This window comes from Eublepharis macularius, chromosome 3 (genome assembly GCF_028583425.1).
Source record: "Eublepharis macularius isolate TG4126 chromosome 3, MPM_Emac_v1.0, whole genome shotgun sequence".
Lineage (NCBI taxonomy): Eukaryota > Metazoa > Chordata > Lepidosauria > Squamata > Eublepharidae > Eublepharis > Eublepharis macularius.
In genome coordinates, this window is record NC_072792.1 from 53,807,090 (window position 1) to 53,831,328 (window position 24,239).

The following is a 24,239-nucleotide window of genomic DNA, read 5'->3' on the forward strand; positions in this document are numbered from 1 at the left end:
TAGTAGTTTAAAAAAACTATTTACTTAAGCTTTTAAGTATCTACCTACTTATGTAACTATCCATCCTACCTGTGAATAAACCTTTTGTTATCTTTTAAACTTCAACAAGCCTCCGGTGCCAGTTTCATTTCCAAGGGACACATAAACCCCTTTCCCCCCCTCTACTTCAACTTGGCTGGGTAACATCACAATGTATACATTCCTTAAGGGTGGGACAATAAAGAAAATTAAAGCTCTACCAACACAACCATGCAACTGAAGGCTTCCCAGCCCAGTAAACAGCTTCATATGCTTAGGGAGGAAAATTTTTACCTGAGTAGGGGAAGGACTGCACAAGCTAGAGACAGCAAGGGGTTTGTGACAGGGACTATCTCAGAATAGGAGCAAAACTATACGTTTCTAATGGATAATTGTGCATATATAAATATTTCAGATGTAGTCTTGTATACAAAATATATCTTGGTTAATTTCTTCATGTAGATTGTGTTTTTAAATTACTTCTCTCATAGTGAGCAAGTTTATAGCAGTACATTAAAGCCTCCAAAAAAGTATTCAGTATAAGATACTAGATTATCTGAAAGCGTTACAGTTGTGATTGTCTACAACTAAGACAATACGCAAGATCTTAAAACACAATGCAATGCATGTTTATTCAGAAGGAAGCCTATTTATCTATAATAGGATATATTTTTAGATAAGTATATCTGCTGCCTAATAGGGCGATCTCAAGCAGAGTTACTCCATGTTAAGCCCATCTATGTCAATGGGTGTAGACTGGAGTAATTCTACATAGGATTGCACTATTCATCTGTTCTCACTCAGAGGTAGATGGTATCTTATCATGAGTGATTCCCTCTAGTCAGGCAGGAGGCAGGTCAATTCAAACTCGCTGTCTCTGGCAGTTCATTTCCTACCTGGGATAAGAGCACAAGGCTCAGCGGAGCTCTGCTAGATAGCTTACTTGCTTGTATCTTCATCCAATTACCACTCTTAGCTGATCTTAGCTTCCTTTCCTTTCGTGGGGGAGAAACTGTTTGGGGACAATTAGGATGACATCCTCGTTGAAACCAAGGGCAAGAATAAGGCCTTGCTTAGGGCAAACTGAATGGAAAATGCCCTTGGTCTTTTTACTCCTTTTGGATCTGAAGTACCTTCCCCTGTTTCAGGTCCAAAAGGAGACACATAGACCTACCTAGTTCAAGCGAAGGCAAACAACAAGCCCATCTCCAAGCAAAATAGAGGATTCTCTCAGGATGGTCCCAATTCTAACAACAGACCCAACAGATTCCAATAGTGGCACAACTCACACTAGTGGAGGGGCTTCTCCAGGTATTCCACTAAGTTTGGGACAACCCAAATCTGTTCAGGCAGGAGAGGGGCACTTAGTAATTTTTTTTAATGTCATTTATAGTCCACTTTTCTCACTGAGACTCAAGGTAGATTACACAGTGTAAGTCAATACGATCAACAGCTGGTACTTCAACAAACAATACAAAGGAGTATGGATTGCAGAAATTTGAAAACAAGAATAGATCCAAATAAAGATATAAAACATTGTGGAAACAAAACATAAGTATTTTGACATGAACGTATTAAATGGCATGGAAACTCTCAGTAGGAGCATATCTACATTAACAGATAGTGCCCAGTAATATAGTATATAGGCCTTGTCCCCTTTCCAGGTCATTTGTCCGATCCATTTCTTATAGCACAGGCCTATTACCTGAGTGAAAAGCTGTCCTGAATAGTTCAGTTTTGCATAGTTTGCAGAGAGCTAAAAGACTGGGAGCTTCCCTGACCTCTTCAGGCAGGCCATATAAGGTGGCAACCACCACAGATAATGTGTGTATGGGCAGCTGTTGATCTTGCCCATTTGCAGGGTGGTATCTGCAGAAGGCCCTGTCCAGATGAGTGAAGCTGCTGTGGTGGAACATAGGGACAGAGGTGGTTTCGCAGATATGAGGGGCCAAGGCCTTGAAGGGCTCTGTATGTGACAGTCAAAACCTGAATTGAGCCCAGTATCTGATGGGTAGCCAATGAAGTGTCTGCAGAATCAGAGCACTATGCATGCTCCACCTAGTTCCTGTTAATAACTAAGCTGCCGCATTCTGCACCAACTGGAGTCTTCAAGTTGACTTTGAGGGGAGACCTATGTAGCTCTAGTCTTGATGTTACCATGGCATGAATCCAGGTGGCAAAACTGACCATGTCATCTTCCAGGCTAGTCTGAATTGAGAGAAGGCCTTTTTTTGCAGCTGGATTAACTTGCTTCCCTAGTAGTAGCACTGGATCCAATATAACCCTCAGGCTCTTAACCAAGTCAGCACGGGTCAAATGAACCCTGCTGAAAGTGGGAAGCACAATGTCCTTCAAGATCTCCACCTTCCCAACCAGCATCACTTCTGTCTTGTCTGGGTTGAGTTTCAATTTATTTGCTTTCAGCCATTTCACTGCATCTGTCAGGCAGCAACTTGGGACTGCAGCTGCCAGGCAACAACTTTAGGGATTTGGAGAGTGAGATATAGAGCTAATATCATCTGCATATTGATGACATCCAATTCCATATCTGAATTATTTTTCCTAAAGACTTTACATAGAGGTTGAATAACATGGGGGATAAGATTGTGCCCTGTGGAGCCTCTTAAGGTAATTCCCACATTAAAGATAGATGGTCAGTGGTCACCAACAGCAACCCTTTGAGTCTAGTCTGTGAGGAATTACTTAAATCAGTCCAAGGCAGAGCCCCTCATACCCATTTCTGCCTCCAAACACCTCAACAGGATGGCATGGGCTGCGGATAGGTCCAGGAGGAGTAACAAAGAAGCATGGCTCTTATCCATACTTCTTTGGCTACTGGGTATAATTAAATATACTTCCTCCAAACAGGTTCAGGGTCTCCCACAAATCCAGACATCCAGAGAAACATCAACACACCACAATGGTCATTCAACATCTCCTGGACATCTTGGCCATAGAACTTGTACCTCCTTCACAAAGGTGCTCAAAAGTATATATTCTTTACAGTCTCCCAAAAGAATGTAGGGCAAAATTGGACTTTCAACTCCTGAACAAATTTGTTCACCACAAATACTTCAGAACTGAAACTCTCCAGTCCACAGTGGAAGCACTCCAACACGTCAAATTCCTGGCCTCAATAGATTTAATATAGGCTATCTACACATTCCAATTTTACCATCTCATTTGCAATACTTCTGATGTGCCTATACGGACAGACAGTTTCAATTAAAGCCCCCCTTTCAGTTTAGCATTAGCCCCCAGGGTCTTTTCCAAGGTGATGACATGAGTGGCTCTCCTGTATCAGTGGAGTATTCATATTTACCCATATCTGGATAATTTGCTGGACAATTTCAGTCTTCATCTTGAACACAAGCCCTCAAAAATGTAACAGCCACGTTGAAGTATCTGAAAGCACATAGATTAATCATAAACAAGGGAAAGAGCTGGCTTATCCCTTCACAAATGATCCACCACCTCAGATATTGATAGATTCCACCAAGGAATCTACTTCCAAAAAAGATGCAAAAGATCTTCTGTGCAGCCAAATACATAATGCAGCCAAAGAGAGTATAGTTTTTCTAGTCCACTACCAGGACCTCATGGTAGCATGCATGGAATCAGTTCCATCAGGAAGGTTCCATCTGAGAGTTCTGTGGTTTCTTCTCCCTTTCCATCTTGAGATTATAGGGAAGCTCAGTCACACATTTATCATTCCAGAATTCCTGAATATCAGATTGCAGTGGTGGACAGAGAACCTAAATCTTCCCAAGGACAAAGAGTACCTGATACAGAATCGAATACAGGTCACCACTGACAGCAGTTTTTCTGGCTGGTGGGAGGGCGGGCAACATGTCTGGGTCATAATGCACAGGGAACTTGGAACAACAAGAGATCTAGGTGATCAGGTTATCCCTCCTATACTTTTGTTCTCTCGTATGGAATCACCATACCCTCATTAAGATGGACAATATTTCAGCCAAAGAGCACATTACCAAAATAAGGGGGTCCAGGTCCTCAGCTCTGCACAAGGAAGCAGTCCCTGGTTCTATCATGGGTGGAGAAGAATCTGTTGTCCCTGTCAGTAGAACACATTCAAGGAGTATTCAACATACAAGAAAACTGACTGAGCAAACAAGTTATAACCAAAATGAGTGGGCCCTCAAACTGAGAATATTCCATTAGATAGTAGATTTGGGCAGTCTTGGTAGACCTCTTTGCCTCCAGCTTGAATAATTAGACAGAGAGGTTCCCCCCCACCCCAGATATCAGACCCAGAAGGCAGCACAGTTGGATGCTGTCACCTTTCCCTGGCCCAAGGGCCTCATGTATGCCTTCCTGCCTCCATCCCGTCTTCTCAAGATGATCAGGAAGATCAGGGCAGAGAAAGCAACTCTGATTTGTGTAGCACCTCACAGGCTATGCCACTCATGGTTCTCCAGTCTCGTGAAATTGTCCATAGCAGAACCTTGGAAGCTACCAGCATCTCCAGCTATGCTGTGTCAGGATCTTGTTTGGCAACTGGATTCCACTTGGTTACATCTGACCACCTGAAATGTGAGCAGAAATCTTTCTTAGATCTAGGCTATTCTGAATCCATAGCTCAATCCCATAGCTCCAACCACACTGGTTTATAGAAAAATTTCTATTAGCAGAATTTATAACATGACCTGGAAGGCTATATACATTGGTGTTAGAGAAAATGGCTTGAGATGGTACCTGTCTTTCTTCTCGAGACTCAAAGCAGATTATAGAATATAAAACAATGCAATTGGACAGCATAAAACAACCAATAAACGATGCTGTGGCACTAGGATTACAAAATTAGATATTAAGGCAAACAATAAACGGCCTAAGGCAAAGTGTGCAAAAAGTGGAAAAGTGGACAGCATGAGCTGTCTGAAATTGCTAATCTCAGAATTTTACCACCTCCATCTACCATCCTGTTTTACACATGAAGACTTAGTATCAGATTACGATGCTGTGTCTTACTTAAACTTTTTGAGTGAAAATATATTTGCTAGCCATAGCAACATTGCTAGAAGAATTATGTAAATAAAATCAGTATTTTAGAAAAGTGAATGTTCAGGTGATGGCTGAATACATTTCAGAATTGTCTGAAAATTCCAAGTCTGATATTAATAGCCCCAAAATATTTATTTATTAACTTTATATACCACCTTTCCAAAGAAACTCCTCAAATATTTCAAATAAAAATGAAATTTGGACACTCTTATCCTAATATTAGTCAAACCTAGCTTTTCCTTCAGGGCATTTGCCTCCTATTAACAAACATCTGGTGGAGGAGAGTGCCCTCAAGTCATAGCTGACTTAGGACGACCCCTTGTGGAGTTTTCATGGCAAGAGACTAACAGAGGTGGTTTCTTATTGCCTGGCTCTGCAACCCTGATCTTTGTTGGAGGTCTCCCATCCAATTGCTAACCAAGGCCAACCCTGCTTAACTACTGAGATCTGACAAGCAGGCTAACCTGGGCTATCCAGGTCAGGGCATGAACCCCCCCATATCCCTAACAAATATATGTGGAATGCATTTACATAAGCATACCTCGAGGCGGAGAAACAGCGACTGGCCCAAGGTGACCCTGTCAGCTCTGAGGAGGGCCGAGCGCCGCCGGTCTTCCTGGTCCAAGTCCAACAGTCGAGCCGTTACACCACACGGGTGGCTAATCTGATTTGCGGGCACCTGAGGCTGCCTCCTGCTTCCTCGCCGCTGTGGCAGCAGCCGGGGAGAAAGCGCTTGTCTCCCGGCTCCCAGGCCAGGCGGAGCCGACAGAAGGAAGCCTGAGGGACGTCCCCGCCTGCCCGGGGCCAGCAGCCAAGCGAGTGCCCAAGAGCCGCTCCTTGAGGGAGCCTCGTTCTCTCCCGTGGCAGCGCTCGGGACGCTTCGCTCCTCCTCCTCCAACTCCTCCTCGCCGTCGTCTTGCCTCAAGGTGTGTTTGCGTTTCTCTTCCCGCCGCAGACCAGCTACTGCCGGGTCCCGCGCGCGAGGGAGCCCCCTTTCGGTGTGTCGGCGGCAGGGTGAGTGTGGGCGACCCTCGCCTCTAGGGGTTCGGCGGGCGGGAGGAGCTACGACGGTGCGTGGAAGTAGGCTAGCAAAGTGTGCCCCGAGGTTGCTTACGTTGCGCACCTGGCCGCACTCTGTCTCCGGGAGCGGAAAGAGTTTGGACGGATGCCGTGCGGGGTTCCCAAGGTGAGCAGGCCAGGGCTGCCAGCTGTCGCTTCTCAGCCCTTCGATTTCCTCTTTCTAATCTCTGGGCTTGACTCCGTCTGTTTCACCTGCGCTGTACAGGGGACCTGTTGGCAGTGCCGTGACCCACGGCCCCCCCCCCCACCGGTGAATCAGCCCCAGAAGAAAACAGAGCGGGGGGGGGCGCTTAAGCGGTAGACTCAAAATAAATGTGAATGATAGTTTCTTGTTCGGGCGGGGGGGGGAAGGGCAGTGTAATGTGGTAAGCGGGTGGTGGTTTCTTCGCTTCTTTATTGTTGAAATGGCGATCTCTGGTAATTGTTTTGTAAATGGAACCAAGCGCTAATTCAAGATCTTTGTGGTTTTTTAAAAAAAGAATAAAACCCTTGGTTTAATTACTCTGCAAAGGCTGCTACCCCTCTTCTATATAGATAATTATTAACCTGGATTGTGAGTGCCCACTTCCAGATATAGCGTTTTACCACGTTTTTGTCCGTGTTGATTGGATGGGATGTTTAAAGTATAATAAGGTCCTTCGTAATTAATCTGCATTAATTAGTTTTAAATATGCATCAGGAGTGTGGCAGTTACTATAGTTTAACCAACAATAAAAGGGGAGGGGCTTTCCTGGTTCCTTCTCAAGTGGAGCAGAATGACACTTGTTGAGAAAGAGTAGGTGAAATCAGAGAGACAGCATTGTGTAGTGGTTAGAGGGTTGGACTAGGATCTAAGAGACTACGGTCTGATTCCCCACTCTGGGACAGTTGCATACTCTCAGCCTAATATACCTCACAGGGTTGTTGTGAGGTTAGAATGGAGGAGAAGAGAACAATATAAGCTGCTTGGAGTCCTGAGAGAAAAGCAGGGTACAATGATGACATAAAATAAATACCTTTATTTATTTCCAGTTCCTGTCTGTTATTGTGAGTCACCACTACATTTATAAGAGTAAGGCAGAAATCTTAAGTAGAATTTGTATGCTTTTTGGTCAATAGTCATTGGCAGTTTTCCCTTATTGAACTGATTTTATGGTATCTGTCTTGAATGTATAACATCCATTGAGTTCAATGTCCCTTGCTTCTGTATAAATATAGTTACAACCCATTCCTATGCATATTTACTCAGAAGCAAGATCAACTATGACCAATAAAATGTACTTCTGAGTAAGCATCCATAAGATCGCAGCCTAAAAGATACCTTGGCAAGATATTAAAAGGTTGTATAGCAGCCTGTATATGTTAAAAGAATAAATATAGCCACATGTGCTTATATCATTATGGATGATATATATTCATATATGACATATTTAAAAACGTGTTCAGATCTCAATTACTTTAGTATGTTGCCCCGGTTATTTGTTCATTTATTTAAAAGATTATTGTTTTGCCTTTCCAATAAAATGTCCAATGCAGATAATAATCATAAGATAAACATTCACAAAATACATTAAATGCATTAAAATAATATTAAAAGCAGCACCAGAGCTATAAAAAACATGAATAAAACAAAGCAATAGTTTAAAAACATCTATTTATGTTATAACATTTGATCATGAAAGAAAGTTATCATAGCAACAAAAATTAACTGCAAAAAATTTTCTCATTGAATCCCATGTAAAGAGTGAGGCGCTAAGTGAAAGCTAACTGAAATTAAAATATCTTTGCCTCATGCCAAAATGACAACTGAATGGCATCAGATGAAACTTGCAGTGCTGCGATTTAGGAGGCTCTGTTACCTCAATTTAAGTTGGCAGGGGCACCTAAAGAAAAGCCTCTAATTAAGATTTTAAGGACCAAGCAGAGCTATAAGGAACAGGTGGTACTTCATACGCCCTTGGCTCAAACTTCTGGGCTATAACAATTCAAACCTGTGTAATGAATTATACCTAAAAACATAGTAGACACCAATGAAGATGGATGTGATATGAATGCTGCGATATGTACCTATCTTGTCACAGCATTTTGGACCCCTTGAAGGTTCTGTGAGGTCTTCAAAACAGCACCATATAAAGTCTGTTAATCTATGTAATCTTGTAGTGACCAGGGCATGGGAAATGATGCATCTGTGGTACCAAAGGTGACAAAAGGCACTGCGAGGCATGGTTCTCTCTTCAGCATCTCTGAACAATGCTGCATCTGGCACCCTCAGGTCATGAACGTGTTCCTTCAGAGAGCGCACCACCCCATCTAATACAGACAATAAAGTGCCAGCTAGGTTTGAGGAACACTCAACACCTGATCCGTGGGTTGGACCAGGCACTGACCAAAGAACTGAAGCAGGGGAAAGTCCTTCTCCCCAGGGTCAGGGACTTGGTGAGGAGGTTGCAGGCAGGCATAGCCACCTTTTTTAGCTTGATTCAGTTTCACTTTATTAATTAAAAATAGTCATCCATCTCATTACAATCTCCAGGTGAAGGTTCAGCACATTCACTGCCCCATCTGAATGATCTGAAAAGAGCAACAGTTAAACGAAATTTGTGTCCTACTAGTACAGGAATACTATGGGTTGAAACTAGTGACCCACTGGCACATGGGTCAGGGATCTTTGCACAAGGAGAGTGGCTCTTCCCCCACTTTCCTCTTCCTTCCCTGTGTTAGTGACTTCCAGGGTAGAGCAATAGCCACATGGGTCACTAGTCGTAGTGGAGATATACTGTATGTGCAGCATTAATGCAAAATGTATAATGTAAACTTTTAGAGTTTGTGTACAAGTATGCAGGAGATATCTCTGTAATGTATAATGCTAAGTATAGTCTATGCTAAGTATAGTAATTGATCAGTTGCTATGATATAATATGATACAGTGACTAAGTTTACATCTTCATCAAGTTGAATTAAACTACGTAAGATATGTACAATATTAGTTGCAGGCCAGCACTAAAGGGGGAGGAGAGCTATGGGGGCAAGGCAACAAAAAACACTAGACAACATGATGGAGTTGGAAAAGGCTACAACTTTATTGCTCCAGTTCGTGGAGCATTGGTGGTGCATAGGACACACATCTGAGCATCGACTGATGTGCGTGCCCGCCGATGACCACCACACCCCCTCAGATCCCTGCTGAGGGAAGGGGAACTATGGGATGACAGTTAGTGGGATACCACGTGGGTGTACACCCCTGTGTGGATCCCCTGCTGCCGGAGAGTGAGGCAGATCTGACAGCCCCCAAGCTGGGGATGTACCTGCCATGCTTCACTCTTCATACCCTATAAGGGGGTCCCCATAATAATAGGGAAACTGAGCTCATGGGCCCTGTTTTCCCCCAAAGGAATCGGTGTCCAATGCCCCAACTACCTGCTGCCTCCAAAGTTGTGACAAAAGAGAGGGCTGGGTGAGATGCCAGCCAGAAGCCAATTGCTGAAGGGTGGGGCCACCTTCCTCTTTAAAGGCTGGCGGCAGACCTGTGAGGAACCTGCACCTTCCAGGTCCTCACTCACCCCACACTGCCTGGGCCAGCCAGCTCTGATTAGCTGGCCCCGGCTCCCAAATCTGGGAATGTGGTGGCCGCATATGCCCCTGCTCTCCTCTCTGCGTGGCCCACAACTGAGCCCCCCAGTTAAGTATGGAGGGCTGACATTTCTTAATTGTACTACTTCAGAAAAGTAATGTCATTGTATGATTTTGTTTGACTTCTTAAAATATTCCTGAATACATCTAAATATAATACATTTTAAAGCTACACTTGTATATTCAGAATATGCCGCATATTATAGGATGCACCTCATACCCTGAACTGTAGTTCAAGGGTTAATTCACTTGTTATGACTTTGAACCTGAGTTACAAAATAATGGAAGTTTAAATTATCAGAAATCTTTTTTGTATTCCAAAACCACATGGTTTGGAAGAAAACAGAGGATGCATGTCAGTTGCTCTGGCCAAATATTTGCTGTTCTTATTGGCCAGCAGATTGCTTGGGGTTTTGACTTTCCAAGAATATTGATTTATATACATTCTAGAGCTGAGCTCTCCAAAGGGTAAAGATGAGATTAGGAAGGGAAAAAGCTTGACTTTCTTACATATGCTTGCTCTCTGGCTTCATAAACACTGAAAGACTGTACAATATCTTTGTGGTCTTATCACAAGGAGGGGAGCAGGTTCTTTTATACAACTCTAGCATTGAAGTGGGGATTTTGCTTTCTTAGATTGCTTGGAAATTAATTTGTTTGTGGCATCTACGACAAAGTGCAGAAAGGTGTCATTTTTCTTTACTATTAAATATTTTTCAAGCAGACTTTAAATGGTCAGCCTACGTGTCCTATTTCCCTTCTCGCATAAGCTCGCTGTAGCTCTTATTTTTTCCTTTTATACAGTTATATTGTTAAATGTGAGACATTTGTCTGATTATGGTGTCTTTTCCTGGTCCTGTAATGTGATTCACGTACAGAGAATCACTTGGCATTTATTATGTAGGACCAAAGCAATAATGTCCTCATTAATAATAATAATAGGTGATATGTTTCTTGAATGTAACCTTATCCTTAAGTTGTTCTTAGAATCTGAGAGTAAAAAGAGGTGAGTTAATTCCTATTTTCATGTCACTTTGTATACTTTCTCTGAGAAATTCATCAGGTAAACTTTTGGAAGTTTACCAGTTGAAGGTCTTGTACATTTGTCGCAGCATGGCTTGTGTACATGCTCTACATCTCTGGTCAAGTAAGAGACAAATCATTCATTCATTTTTTGAAATAGTTCAAAGCAAGTTTTAAATTTAAAAAGGGAGTATAAATGCTAACAGGGACTGTTACGACCCTTTCTTTCTCTTGGGTAAATTTGGTCTTTAAGCCTTTTATTGCCCCTCTTGGTAGATTGCCGCCACCAGGAATTAAATTCTAGAATAAATAAAATTTCTCCTTTTAGTAACGTGCCCAAGGATCAGGCTTTTTCGTGGTACTATGTGGCCCTGAAGATAGGAATGGGATATAGGAATGACAGATGCACTAGGATATAAAAAAAACCCAAAGTAAACTTTTATTTTTATAAGAAGCATATTGGTTTCATGTTATTTCTTAAGCTTGATGGTTTCAAGGAGCGTTATTGGTTCTTAAAGTTTCCTTTCATAGACACAGTCACACAGATCTTTTCTCAGGCTTCACACAGCTTGCCTGCTTTTGATATTAATTTCTCTCTCAATTACAAGTAAGACCTTTTCTCAGGCGTGCACACAGTTTGCCTGCTTTCTCCTGACTGAATGTTCTTTGACAAACACACAGTTCAGGCTTTCACACAGAGTTATATTTCTCTCAGACAGCATGCTCAAGCTCAAGCTCAAGCTGCACACTGCTTGCCTCTCTTGCCCTGACTAAATATTTTCTCTCCACTCTGTCTAAAACTGCATTCACTCCGCCCACCCTCTCAGTCATCAACCAACCATATCACTCACTCATCCCTCTTTCACCCCCACTCTTCATCTATGCCACACCAAGCATTTAAAGACCCATGCACCCATTTACTTAAAATCATTACAGGGACCATCAGGTATTCTGTCATTTTTCTCTGGAGGCCTAAATAAATACTAGCAATAGCAGTTAAGGAGAACTTAATAGAGGAAACGTTCCTTGGTAACACCTCATGCTCTTACCAATATACTTTTTATTTAGAACTACTTTCACTTCCACTCCTAAATTACAATTTTAGAGGTACAAGTTGCATAAAAATGTGCTCATGGAATTCTAATGTTAGTTATCATAAGTTTCTCTATATGAAGAAGAAATGGTAGTGCTTCCCTGACCAAGGTCAGGCAAAGATTTTATTTATTTGAGAATTTATAATTTGCTTTTCAATGTAAAAAGATCTCAAAGTGAGATGTGACCACAGAATAAATAAAACACTAAAATCCAGCAATAAGTTTTAAGAAGGAAATACAACAAATGTATAGGCAGATTTGGAACCTAGTATATGAGCATAGTTGTAAAGCCAACAAGATGTGCTTCATGGGCTGGTGGATGGACAGAATGGCTTTGGCTTGTGAGGTTATATGTTGCTTTCTTGACTTACAGCCGCATCCTAAGACCCCATTGCTAGCAGCTCGTTGATGCCAGTGTGGTGGTGGTGTCTCTAAGTATGCCATGGTCACTCTGCAGAGGGAATATATATGAAAGAGAAATCCCTTGCCAAGGTGCAGAGATCTACTGATGATATATATATATATATATATATATATAGTCCGCCTTTCTCATGAGACTCAAGGAGGGGTTTACACAGTGCAAGTCAATATGATCAACAGCTAGGATATTAAGTGAACTAACAGGGTATGGGTTGCAGAAATATGGAAATAAGTGTAAATCCAAACACTGATAGAAAGCATTGCTTAAAAACATAAGTAATTAAACATGACATCTTTAATGATGTGGAAACTACCAAGTAGGAACATATGTACATCAACATACAATATTCGGTAGTATAGTCTACAGTCCCTGTCCTTTTACCAAATCATCTCTCTGAGCCATTTCTTATAGCACAGCCCTCTTACCCAATTAAAAAGGTGGAGGCTACCACAGAGAAACTGTATGTACTGTTGATTTTGCCCAGCTGTAGGATGGTATCTGCAGAAGACCCTGTTGAAGCTAGCATCCATAGCAACCCTGTTGACCTCCACCAGTCATCATGTGGTTTGGCACTAATACCCCCATAAGTGGCTCCTAAAGATGCATCTAACCATAAGATATAAATGGGTTCCAAACAATAAAGAAAGCACCAGCTCCAGCTAAATTTTTTGATCTATAACTAATTTAGGAAGAGTTGTAGCCACAATTTAAAAAAACTGAAAGAATTTTTGTTATATCTGTAGATGCAGAGGAGTTAGCCGTGTTAGTCTGTGGTAGCAAAATCAAAAAGAGTCCAGTAGCACCTTTAAGACTAACCAATTTTATTGTAGCATAAGCTTTCGAGAATCAAGTTCACTTCGTTGCATCTGACGAAGAGAACTTGATTCTCGAAAGCTTATGCTACAATAAAATTGGTTAGTCTTAAAGGTGCTACTGGACTCTTTTTGATTTTGTTATATATGTGGGAGTGTGCACTGAAAAAAATTTGCTATTATTTGGATTTGGGAGTCTGGAATGCCATATATCTCTGGTATTCCCAATATTCAGATCCAAAAATACCAGTATAGTATTCAGATTTGGGTTTTAGTTGGAATTCTGAATATATTCAGCGCTATTATTCCCTATGAGGAAATATTTTGAGGGAGTTGGAGGGACAATTTTTCAAACAAACTATATCAGAACCTAATGTTACCAAAATGGGATTCCTCATGAGTAGGGGGAATTAGCGGCAAGGGGAAGGCTATGCAAGAGGGGTAACAAAGTGGGATACTCCACCAATATTTATGGTGTCTCCTCCCCAAAGAAACTGAAGAGACAGGTGTTCTTTGAGATAAAGAGTAGTTTTTATTTAAAGGGGGAAACCCACACACACAAGAGACAAATAAACGGTTTACACAAGTGCACTAGAGTCCTAGGAAATTAGCCAGACGTTGAAATAGAGTGAAGAAGTCAGAATATAGTTACCATCAGAGGTGTAGTGTAGTCCACGGAGGAAGAGGGCTTCAAATGGCCAGCGTTCTTGACCAGGAGAGCTTAGGGAAGGAGACCCTAAGGGTACAGCACTCAGATCTGAAAAGGCATGCACAACTTGAGGGGGGCAAAGCCCAGGTTCTTATAGGGTAAATCAGACCCTGGGGCGGGAAGGTGCCTTGGTCATTAGGACAAAGACCTTAAAGGTTACCTCCTGGGAATGACAATCGTTTGAGTACCTTTGATTGGTGCTACTGAGGTGTGACAAAGAAATCAGATCAGTTACTCCTGGTGCTTCACAAAGCACCGTTGTTAATTAAATGTTCCCAGAGATTGGTTAACAAATTTAGGGTTTTGATTAGATGTTCCCAGGAATGAGTTACAAACTTATCAAAGCTGATTGATGGCCCTAGATTGTAGGATATGATTCAATCAATGGGAAGAGGGGAGTTTGGAATGTTTTAGGGCAGTGACTCATGAGCACCTCTATTGTCAAGATAGCACATTCTGCAGTGTGGGGAGGCAAGAGCCAATCATGCCAGGTGTTCAGCTTTTACTCACATTCCATTCATGACTCATTCTCCCAGGTGAGATCTGGCAATGCTTTGCTCAGCCGGCTGGCTCTCTAATGCAAATTAAGGCACATCAGATTCAAGGGGCTCATGATTTTTATATCATATGCAGCTCTTAAAATGACAGAGGCAGGGCTGACTGCTCACACTAGTCCTGCCTGTTCACTAAAGATTCCCCAAGTTATAAGGCTCCAGAACAAGGTCCTCCCAAACACTCTCCATTGTTTCATATGGGGGGAAAATCCAGGGCTTTCTCCAGGATATAGGAAGCCTTAGGCAAACACACAACAGCAACCAACGACCAAAAGCCTCCCAATGCAAACAGAACCAGCAAAGCCCAGCAGAACCAATGTCAAATCAGAGAATTCCACCAGAACTAATGTCAAACTGGAGAATTCCAGCAAGGGACACTGTTACACACCCAACAGAACCAGTGTCACTCAAAGATGCCAGGCAGAACCCAGAGCCAATGCAAGGCCAACAGAACCAACATAAATCCCAGCATCCAACCTACCAAGCCAGTAACACCAAGGCAGCAGCAAGACCTGGCAATGAATGGCATATAGCAAGCAAGCAACACTGACACAGACCCACACATAGTAACACTGTTTCCTTCTTCTGTTGCCTGGGAAGCCTGCAAAAGTGTGGGGTGGGGGGAGGAAGTTACTGCATTCTTTAAAATGAGATACCTGGATATTCCTGAATATATCCAGATTATTCAGCAATGTAAATACTGGTTTATCCTAATATACTTGAATAAGATGGATATATCCAGATATACCTGAATAATACCAAATAGGTATTTGTAAGTATATATTTGGCTCAGGAATATTGAATCACACACCCCAATATGCAGTAATCATACACATCTCTGGCATTAGGTAGGATCAGCAGTTGCCTGTGCTGTGGCACTTCTTAAGTTCTTGAATGCCAGGCAGTAGCTGGGAAGAAGGACCGGAGCCCAGTGGGCTGCATTCATATATCACATGTAACCTACATTAAACCAGAATGTGTACCAACTGGCTTGTTCCTGGGCTCATGTACATGCCTTCCTCCTCCTCTCTTCTGCTCTGACATGATGAAGGAATCATTAATTTGCTATGATGATGTGAGGCTTAACTAGAATTAGTTTCCCCTCACAAACAGGATTCTTAACCAGAGTTTAATCCAGATTTAGAATCCTCATTTATAAGGAGAAACCTAACTGTGGTTAAGTGATGCACCTTCATTGGTACATGGCATGGACCAATTCTAACTCTAAAATGCCTGGCAAGATTTGTTCTACACAGATAAATATTGCTAGGTTTTCTAATTGTAAAGTTATCATACAAACCTATTACAGTCTTATGTTGGGAGTCATAAAGTTTCGTTACCTTTGGGTCATGTAACGAAAGATATTGCGAGAATTAGTAAGGATTACAATGGACAGTGTTGGAAATGTCAATGTACGGATGCCACATTCTATCTCTTGTGGTGGACATGCAAGGAAGCATGAAGATATTGGATAAGAAATATATGAAGAGATGCAGAAGATTTTCAAGCACAGGTTTGAGATGAATCCGAAAAATATGCTATTAAATATCTTACTGAATAATGTTACAAAAGAACGTCTGGTATATGGTGACAGTTGCGAGAGTAATATATGCAGCATAATGGAAAACAGATTCTTGCCCTGATATCCCTGAGTGGATAGACAAGCTGTATGAATATGCCTCAATGACTGTATTATCTTTCTGTGTACACAACAGACCAATGTTGGAATTCTGGAAAAAATGGAAAGATTTCTTTGATTACTTAGGTCGAAGCTAAGCTAAATTAAAGTAATCATAATACAAAGACAAAGTATGAAAGAGAAGATTGATTAAAATTATTGATAATAAAGTTTGGGTATAAGATTCAAGGAGAGGGGAAGAGAACCATTATATAAGCTAGTTATGCTAAATATACTTTTCTGTTGTAGCTCAAATGTAACTCAGATGTAGTGCTTTGTATTTTAGATAAGTTTCTATGCATGTTCTACTGTTATTTCTATCTTTTTTTTAAAATAAAACTTTTATTATTAAAAAAAAAGTTTCATTACAGCAGCCAGACTGATGTCACAGTTAGACCTAACAGAATTGTCCATTGAATCTCTACAACCATGTCCCTTCAAGGGATTTATTTATTCAGGGATTAAAATTGTTCTACGCTTGTCTGATTTGTTTAAAGTTTATGTGTTACTTTTAATTGGAGACATTTCAGAAGGAGCACAGAATTGCATAGCTGTCTTTCATACTTATGTCAAAGAATAAGGCTTATGTAAGTTAATAAATTATGTTCACACACTGGAGGCCTTTAGATAACCAAACTGAACTTTTCCAGTTCTGCCTTAAGGAGAGTAAAAGTTAAAATAACCACACTCCAACCTTATTTGCAATGGTAAAAAACACACAGTTAATATAACAATACGCAATAAGTCACTGGATCAGTTTGCAAAGCTTGACAATGAATAATGAGGCTGTTTTAATTAAGTTTTTAATATGAGAAATACTCCAGCTTCTCAGAAGAGCAGAAGTACAAATAGTAAGTTGGGAAACAGGCTCACAGGTAGCTGATCATTCTGTTATGTCTCCTGGTCTTGTGTAGTGTGAGTCATAGCTAATTTATACTTTGTAAATAAAATGGTAGACTGAAGTGACAAAATTATTATGGTCTGTACCACTTCAGATTGCAGGTGAAGGGACATATTTTTTAATGCTCTCCATACAAAATAGTTTTTTTGCGCATCAGGATGGCAAGTTTAGCATAGGCCTTCCCTTCCCTGATGTACTAGTTTACTACATGCAGGAAACATTCATCATAGGGCTGTTGTTTGTTTCTGTTGTTTATATATTTATGTCCAGCTTTGCTTACCATTGTCTTCCAAAACAGCTTATATTTCCAAGGAGACAGGCCTTGCTTTCATGCTTACAATCTAAAAAGGCAAGACATACAAGGGAAAGGGAGTGGAGAAACAAAGTAGGTGGGGGAGATCAGTTTGACAGCATTTATAACCAGCATTGACAGCATTGAGAGTCAGTTTGATGTCGTGGTTAAGAGCAGCAAGACTCTAATCTGCAGAATCCCCACTCCCCTGCTTGAAGCCAGCTGGGTGACTTTGGGTCAGTCACACCTTCTCGGAGCTCTCTCAGCCCCACCCACCTCACAGGGTGATTGTTCTGAAGATAATAACACACTTTTTAAACCACTGAGTGTGGCATTAAGTTGTTCTGAAGGGCAGTATATAAAATCTAATATTTGTGTTACTATTATTATTATATATGTGTGGGTCAGGTTGATCTTGCTCTAGGTTTGCCAGCTCTAAGTTGGGAAATTCCTGGAGATCTTGGGGGTGAAACCTGGAGAAAGTGGGGTTTGGGGAGGGAAAGGACCTTGGCATGGCATAACTCCATAGAGTCCGCCCCCCAAAGTAGCCATTTTCTCCAGGTGAACTGATCTCTGTGGCCTGGAGACTAGTTGTAATACCAGGAGATCTCCAGCTGCTACCTGGAGGCTGGCAACCCTATCTTGCTTTGATGGAAGTGGTGAAACTATTTCAGCCATGATAAAGGCTAGTGTCCTCCCCTCCCTTTTTCTCCAGTCTGGTGGATTCTTAGGTCTGACCAGTGACTGTATCTCTCTTTGCTGTCTTTGCCATTTACTTTCCAGACATCTATTGATTTGTTCCTAGTGTTCTACTCACCCTTCTCAAACTTTAGTCAGCCCTTCTCAGACTGATTGAACATGAGGTCCAACCATCCTCAACAATACATGCTTAAACAGGGCTAGGGTCCTTTTTAGCACCATATTAGTAGAACAGAGAACTTGGATTTTCAGGAATTACAGCAGAGATATTTAAAGATTGAAGATATACCCCCATCTAGCCATCAGGAACTGAAAGGAAGGTTAATAAAACAAAACAAAAAGTATCTTCTGTTCTGATGACATGTCTACATATTAGCAATATCTAACAATTAACTGATAATAATATAACCTTACTAGATCAATACTGAGCCAGCATTGCCATCAATTTTCCTAACAGGGACTTTGTGGCTTAAATAGTTGAATAATTACATGTTTATTAGGGTCAGTTAGCAATCTTAGCTTAAGATAAGAATTTAATCTAAAGTATGGATAATTACTTTTAAAGGCCCTTTCGGGGTTATTTTACTAAGCTAGGAAGTCTTGTGAGATCTCTCAAGATTTTTTTCCTTAAAATATTGTGTCCACTTTAATTAATACAACTGGATTTTGTAAACAGTGTGATAAATAAATGCTGCAAGTTTTCAAATTAGATTGTTTCTATTGTGTATGGTTACAGATATACATGCTACTTGTGATTTTTTTCTTTTTTTTCAGAGAACATAACTTTAATAAAATTATCAGTAATTTTACCCTAATTTTTTTTTATCAAGGTTTGATTCCCACCCCATAAACAATTACTGTGGAAAACAAATATTTAGGGATGAGCATAATGTCTGTTCCACTAGCATGATGTTTAACTGTGGCATTTCACCAGTGCCCAAAGTAGACCTGTAATGTTGTGTTGATGTGGATAGCCAATGTTTCCTGATGCAGCATGATGACATATAAACTAATGTTTATATTTATAATCTACCTTTCTCACTGAGATCCAAGGCGGATTACAACAGTACAAGTGACAGTACAGTATAATTGACAGCTAGGACATTCACAGAGCAAAGTATAATAGTGAAGAACAGTAGGACATTCAGGGAAACAGAAACAACATGGAATGGTAGCATAATTTTTTTAAAACAAGCATAAAGCTGAGCACAGAGATGAAATCTATCTGAAACAAAGCATAACTAATTTCCATGGCATGTTTAGCAGCATGGAAACTTGCTAGTAGGCATATTTACATCAGCAGACAGTATCCAGTAGTGAATCTACCAGGACATTCCATCAAAGACTTAAAGGTCGCTGTAGTTCAACAGAAACCTTTCAAAAACAAAATCCAACGGGAGGCTGCTGAATTGGAATTCATATGCAAATTTGACTCTGTCAAGCTGGGACTGAATAGGGACTATGAATGGTTATCACATTATCACAGGTAACAGATTTCCTTTATAGAGGCGGGGTCTGGGGGAGCCCAGTGGCGCCTGGCATGGGCTTTCGGGGACCACAGTTCTCTTTGTCAGAGCATCTGACAGGGAGAGCTGTGGTTATCGAAGGCTTTGGGATCCAGTAGTGAAGTGTTCAGTCCCTACAAAGGCATCTTTCTGAGCTATTTCTTATGACATAGTCCTGTCATCTGGGTAGAAAGCCCTCCTGAACAATTCAGTCCTGCATAGTTTGTGGAAAGCCAGGAGAGTAGGGGCTTTCCTGACCACCTCAGGCAGGCCATTCTCTAAGGTGGGGAGTACCACAAAGAAAGCTATTGATCTTGCCCAGTTGTAGGGCAGTATCTGCAGAAGGCTCTGTCCAGATGAGAGAAGCTCCCATGGCGGAATATAGGAAGAGAGGTCGGCGCACATATATATGACTGGCCAAGACTATGAAATTCTTTGAACACGATAGTTTTGACCTTGAATTGGGCCCAGTAACTGATGGGACACCAATGGAATGACTGCAAAATAAGAATAAATGAGCGTCAGTGTTATGCACCAGCCAAAGTCTTCGAGTTGATTTTGAGTTGACTTTGAGGGAAGACCAATGTAGACTGCATTACAGTAGTCCAGTCTCAATGATACTGTGCCATGTTACTGTAACCAGTGCTATTACTAGAAAAACAAGTTAAGGCAGCCTCAAAAAATGCTTTCTACAACCTCTCCCTTGCCTGGAAAATGGCTTCTTACCTCAGTATGGCTGATCTGGCCACCTGCATCCATGCTATGGTAACATCAAGACTTGACTATTGTAATGCACTATACATAGGTCTCCCATCTAAGTTAACTAGGAGACTCCAATTGGTGCAAAAAGCTGCAGCTCTACTGTTATCAGGAGCGAGCAGAGGCATAAACATCACTCCCATCCTGCAGTCACTCCATTGGCTACTATCAGTTACCATGCTCAGTTCAAGGTATTGGTTATTACTTACAAAGCTCTTCACGGCCTTGGTCCAGCATACCTACAGGACCGCCTCCCTCCCTATGCTCCCCCATGGCAGCTTCACTCTTCTGAACTCTTCTCCTGCATGTGCCACCCTGTATATTGGCCATACCAACAGCAGTCCATACACAGGCTTTCTCTGTGATGGCCCCCACCCTGTGTAATGGTCTGCTTGAGAAGGTCAGAAGAGTCCCCACTCTCCTGGCTTTCTGCAAACAACGCAAAACTGAATAATTTAAAAAGGCTTTTTACTCAGATAGGAGGGCTGTATTGTAGGGAGGGGATCTCAGATGATCCACTAATGAGTTAGGAACTGTAGAGCTCACCACTGTGTTGTATTGGATTCCTACCAATGCTTTGTCTTTGTGAACTTGTATCTATTTACCCTATGGCATTGTTTATGGAAATGTTCCTATATTGACTGTACTAATCTCACACTGTATAATCTGCCTTGAGTCTCAGTGAGAAAGGTGGACTATAAATGACATAAATAAATAAATATATTAATCCAGGTGGCCAATTCAGCCATGTCAAGATAAGGGGCCATTTCCAGACTAGTCTTGAGTTGTGAGAAGGCCATGTATGCAGCTGCATTTACTTGCTTCTCTAGCAGTAGTGCTAGGTCTAGTATAACCCCTAGGCTCTTAACTGAGTCAGCCAGGGTCAACTGAACTCATCAAAGGTCAGAAGCATGATGTCCTTCAAGATCTCTGCTTTTCCAACCAGCATCACCTCTGTCCTATCTGGGTTCAGTTCAGGATATGTTTTATGTACATGACATCCAAAAGACAATTTAGGGGCTTTTAATAATGATGTAAATGACCACAAACCTTTGTGGTATGGGTTGGCTCCATTTCTGCCTGACTGGATATCCTCCAGCCCACCATGGCCGTTTCCAGACGGCTTACCGGCCCCCGCAACGTCACGCCACGTTGCGGGGAAAACGCGAAATACCGCGTTTTCTCGTGTGAGTTTTGTGCGACATAGCGCAAAACTCGCGTGAGAAAACGCAATATTTCGTGTTTTCCCCGCAACGTGGCACGACATTCCGGGGGCCGGTAAGCCGTCTGGAAATGGCCCATATTAGCTGTACTACTAGAATATCACAGAATGCTCAGGAGGATAAATGTCACTCAAGATCAGTAACAGGATGGTACTGGTTTGAAGGTGTGCAATGTGGTTAGAAGGGATGAATTTCTGATGTGTCCTCTACTGCTTAAGGGGCATTTGCATCCCCTTCTGAAGACATTGTTATGCTGATTAGGGTTAGTCCTCAGCATACATCAGTGGTATTAGTAGAAAGTTCTGCAATGAGATGAGATAAGCTAAACTTAAAGGAATCCAAATGAACCTATCAGTGAAGTTTTGCTGGCTTCCTCTAGAGGAAACCATGATTTTGAGTTTCCTTAGGTATTTTATTGAATTGTTGTATTTGCTAATTTATTCTGTTGTCTCGGTGGAACAGCATTATATAAGTATGCCTATGAGCTATTTGTATGAAATTCAGAAGATATTTTAGACACTTTTTCAGAGTCATGCCCTAGAACAGTGGGTGTGTTAGTTATACCATATTACTGGAAGGGTTGAAGTGAAAAATTCCTACAATACCATTTAACAATGATGGAATTTATTTGACCTAATGTACGATTTGTTATGGGTGTATACAGAAAACTAAACTGGACTGATTTAGTACCTATTCAGATTTTTAACATTTCATTTCACCGAGAGGTTGATTTGGTCCTTTGTGTGGCCAACATAATACCTAATCAGTCCTGAGAATGAGGAAATGACCCGGGCTGGTGACACAATCACTCCCAAGCACCATCCCAGGTAGTCCCTTGGTTTACTGAAGGGCTGTGGGTGATGAATAGACAAGGGAGACTGCTAGAATGACTGTGGAGGATGACTCTGGATAAATCAGATAAGATGACTAAAGCTCATTTTAAAATACACACCATGGCTGTAAGCAAAGAAACTATTAGTGCATCTGCACAGTGTAGGTAGGGTTGCCAACTCTGGGTTGGGAAATTCCTGGATATTTCGGGGGCAAAGCCTGGAGAGGTCAGGGTTTGGGGAGGGGAGGGGCCAGAGCGAAGTATACTGCCATAGAGTCTACCCTCCAAAGGAGCCATTTTCTCCAGGGAGATTGATCTCTGTCATCTGGAGAAAGTTGTAATCCCGGGAGATCTCCAGTTCCCCACCTGGTAGTTGGTAACCATAAGTGTAGGCCAGTGGAGCTGTTCTGGGTTGGCAGAAGTCTGTTGGAATCTGACCTACAGGAGAAGGTGGACAGCTTGGCAGCTCACTGTGACTGTTTTGCTCAATACTTTGTGGATAAAATCTCTCAAAACCATAAAGACTTGGACAGGGTCAGATGGTGCCAGGGTGCCAACTTGTCTGGCTGTTTTGGACATTGTTCCATTTATGCAGTCTGAGGATGAGGACAGGAACAAATCTGTTTGGGAGGATATCACTCCAGCCTTGGCCCATCTACTCCGGCTCTCAATCTGTTTCTGGGCACAATTCAAGGTGCTGGTATTGACCTTTAAAACCCGATATGGTTTGGGACCAACATGTGGAGACTGGAGTCTTCCTGAACCAGAACTGCAAAGATATGTGAATTTCTCAATAACTTGGAACCTTCTAAGTTAGAGAGCCTGCCTTAGCAGAAGGATCTAACTACAAAGGGAGGGACAGAGGAATGGAGTATTTACCTCTCTCTCTTGGAATCCATTACTTAAATCTGTTATTGTGCTTAAAAGTATGAGTGTGAACATTTTTAATATGCTTTTTAATTCTTAAATTCTGGCTTCTGTTCTGTTTATCACATAGACTTCTACTACTCATCCATTCAGTTTAAAATGGGTGCCACAGGAAGGGGTGGTCTGTTGGCAAATTTGCTGACCCCCAGTGGTGCTCAAGGACAGGAAGCAGTCCCTGGTGCTGGGTAGCAAAAGACTGGGCATGAGGCAAGGCTTCAGAGTGGCAAGGCTGCACAGGGGAGCAGGAAGTCTTGGTTCTCACCATGGGCAATTTTCCCAAAGTCCAAGTGATAGTAGCAGTGGGTACTAGAGTGAAGGAATGGAAGTCCCTTTGAGGGTTGGAAGGGACCAGGTGGGTGCCACATGGCAAGCAGACTTGAACTGCCACTGGTTAATTGCCAGAGAGCAATATGGGGAGTGCCCATGGGTCAATGGGGCTGTTCACCACAATTTTAATTGTGTGTTATTGTTTGGTTTTAATGGTTTTTAAGATGTGTTTTTATGTATGTTTTAATCTGTTAGCCACTTTAGTAGCACTGATGAGGGCTGAAGGTGAGGTGTACATTTTGTAAGGAAATAAATAATCCTAGGCAGAGGCTAAGAGCCAGCATGGGTTCCTCAAGAACAAGTCATGTCAGACTAACCTTATATCCTTTTTGAAGTAAGCATTGGCATCCCACAAGGATTTGTACTGAGACCAGTGGTATTTAATTTGTGCATAAATGATCTGGAATTGAGGATGAGCAGTATAGTGGCCAAGTTTGCAGATGAGATGAAATTATTCAAGATGGTGAAAACAAAAAAAGATTGTGAAGAGCTACAAGAGGATCTCTCCAAACTAGCTAAGGGGGAAACAAAGTAGAAAATGAAGTTCAGCATGAATAATGGCAAGGAAATGCATTTGAAGCGCACCCCCCCCTAATTTTAAATATCTGCTGAAGGAGTTTGAACTGGAATATTGTGTATGGTTCTAGTCAACGTACCTAAATATAGATATTGCAGAGCTGAAAAAATGCAGAAGAGGATAATGATTAAGGCATTTGAGTAACTTTCCAGTGAGGAAAGGGTAATGAGTCTGTGG

At 41.7% G+C, this 24,239-nt stretch overlaps 1 protein-coding gene across 2 annotated transcripts in view; it reads left to right on the forward strand.

Annotated features, from left to right (window-relative positions):
- Positions 1-5,979: 5,979 nt before the first annotated feature.
- Positions 5,980-24,239, forward strand: part of CRACDL (CRACD like) — a 71,468-nt gene continuing 53,208 nt past the window's right edge. The window contains exon 1 of one of the 2 annotated variants that reach the window (XM_054973491.1): positions 5,980-6,054. The gene's annotated coding sequence lies outside the window, so the exon portion shown is untranslated. Of the gene's footprint in view, positions 6,055-6,148; positions 6,227-24,239 lie in introns of those variants that run through there. The other variant, XM_054973490.1, reaches the window with a different exon arrangement.